The following is a 2,500-nucleotide window of genomic DNA, read 5'->3' on the forward strand; positions in this document are numbered from 1 at the left end:
CCTCTGGACTGAATTTAAAACGAAGGTTCATGGAGAACTCGTACCCCTGCCATCGTCCCCTTCAAGTCCTCAGATGTTCCTCTTCTTCAGCCGTCTTCCCTTCTTCCTCTCCTTGATGTTCTCTTCTTTTCCTCCTCACTCTCCTCCTCTCATCCTCTTCCTTCCTCATATCCGGATCTATCTAGCGTTGTGTTCTATGTTTCTCTGTTCTAGTCTCGTTTATTCTATTGTGCTCTGTTGTGTTCTTTTTATTCTATTCCACTGTGTTCCTTCTTATCCTGTCCTATTGTGTTATGTTCTATTCCACTGAGTCATGTCCTGTGGTGTGTTTTGTTTTATTACGCTCTAGACTATTGTGTTATGTTCTATTGTGTTCTATTGTATTCCATTATATTCTACTGCGCCGTGTCTGCTCCGTTGTTGTTTTACTCCACTGTGTTCTGTTCTGTTTTATTTCATTCCCGTGGGTTGTGTTCTATTTCCTTCTACTTCCGTTCTTCTTTCTCTTCTTCTCCTCTTCTTCCACCTTTTCTTATCCTCTACTACTTTCTCCTCTTTCCTCTTCCTGCCCTTTCACATGATTTTGCTGTTCCCCTCTTCATCTTTCTTTCTCCTTCATCACCCCGGGCATTGTCAGTTATTTTGTCCTGTTGATATGTCAGCAAATGTCTGTGTGTGTGTGTGTGTGTGTGTGTGTGTGTGTGTGTGTGTGTGTGTGTGTGTGTGTGTGTGTGTGTGTGTTGGCCAAGGACACACATTTGTTTGGTGAGTAGATCTGTTGACTGGCACTAAATCATCATTAGCATTTTCTGTAACACACACACACACACACACACACACACACACACACACACACACACTCATGTGCGCACAGCTGCCTATAGCGGATATGGGCGTTTTTGCCCTTTGAAATAAAAAGGGGTTGAAATTACACCTGACTGAACGCGATGTAAACGAGCTGTTACTATAGAAACGAACTATTTATATTCTATAGTATTGGGCTCTGTTCTATTCTTTTATATTGAATTCCATCCTGTCCTATTCCTTTGGAGTTCCCTTCTTTCTCTTCTATTAAATTGTAATCTGTTCTCCATTCTGTTTAATGTTCTACAGTATTGCATTCTGTTTTATTGTGTTTTATATGCACCCATCTGCCGTCATATTAAAACCACTGACAGGTGGCGTGAATAACAGTGATAATCTGTCAAGGTGTGGGATATATCAGTCAGTTCTCGAAGTCGATGTGTTGAAAGCAGGAGAAATGGGCAAGTGTAAGGTTCTGACTTCAACAAGGGATAAATTGTGATGTGGTGTGATGTCTAGACGTCTGGGTCAGAGCGTCTCCAAAGCAGCAGGTCTTGTGGAATGTTCCCGGTATGTAGTGGTTAGTACCTACCAAAAGTGGTCCAAGGAAGGAGAACCGGTGAACCAGTGACAGGGTCATGGGCTCTCGAGGCTCATTGATGCCCTACAGTAGGCACGTGAGCATCAGAACTGGACCATGGAGCGATGGAAGAAGGTGGCCTGGTGTGATGAATCGGTTTTGTTTTACATCATGTGTAGGCCGGGTGTGTGTGTGTGTGTGTTTGTGTGTGTGTGTCACTTACAGGGGGAAGAGAGATGGCATCAGGATGCACTATGGGAAGAAGGCGAGCCGGTGGAGGCAGTGTGACGCTCTGGGCGATGTTCTGCTGGGAAACCTTGTGTCCTGGCATTCATGTGGATGTTACTTTGACACGTAGCACCCACCTAAACACTGCTGCAGACCGAGTACACGCCTTCATGGTGACGGTGTTCCCTAATATCAGTGTCCTCTTTCAGCAGGATAACGCTCCCTGACACACTGCACACACTGTTCAGGATCAGTCTGAGGAACATGACAAAGAGTTCACGTCATTGACTCGACCTCCGAATTCTCCAGATCTCAGTCCGATCGAGCGTCTGTGATGTTCTGGACAAACAAGTCTGATCCACGGAGGCCCGACCTCACAACGTGCAGGACTTAAAGGATCTGCTCCTAACGTCTCGGTGTCAGATACCACAGCACGCCTTCAGAGGTCTTGTAGAGTCCGTGCCTTGACGGCTCGGAGCTGTTTTGTTGGCACAAGGAGAACCTACACAGTATTAGGCAGGTGGTTTTAATGTTGTGGCTGACCTGTGTGTGTTCCGTGTTGTGTGTGTGTTCCGTGTTGTGTGTGTGTATTCTATTATATTGTGTGAAGGTTCTCTTCTCATCTCTGATGGAATATAAAATTATGAATAAGCATTTAAGCGCCGAGCACACCAGCCCAAATACATGCACACTTAACCCTTACTTCCTGTACAGTAACACTGTGACTCGGTCTCTGACCTTTTACACTGTTAATCATGCTGCTGGAATCAAAACGAGACCAGATTACAACACACACACACACACACACACACACACATGAAATGCCACTGTGTGCCACACCCTTCACTCCTGCAGTTCAGATCTCCTTGTGTCTCCTTTTTCTTTCTC

This window comes from Ictalurus punctatus, chromosome 14 (genome assembly GCF_001660625.3).
Source record: "Ictalurus punctatus breed USDA103 chromosome 14, Coco_2.0, whole genome shotgun sequence".
Lineage (NCBI taxonomy): Eukaryota > Metazoa > Chordata > Actinopteri > Siluriformes > Ictaluridae > Ictalurus > Ictalurus punctatus.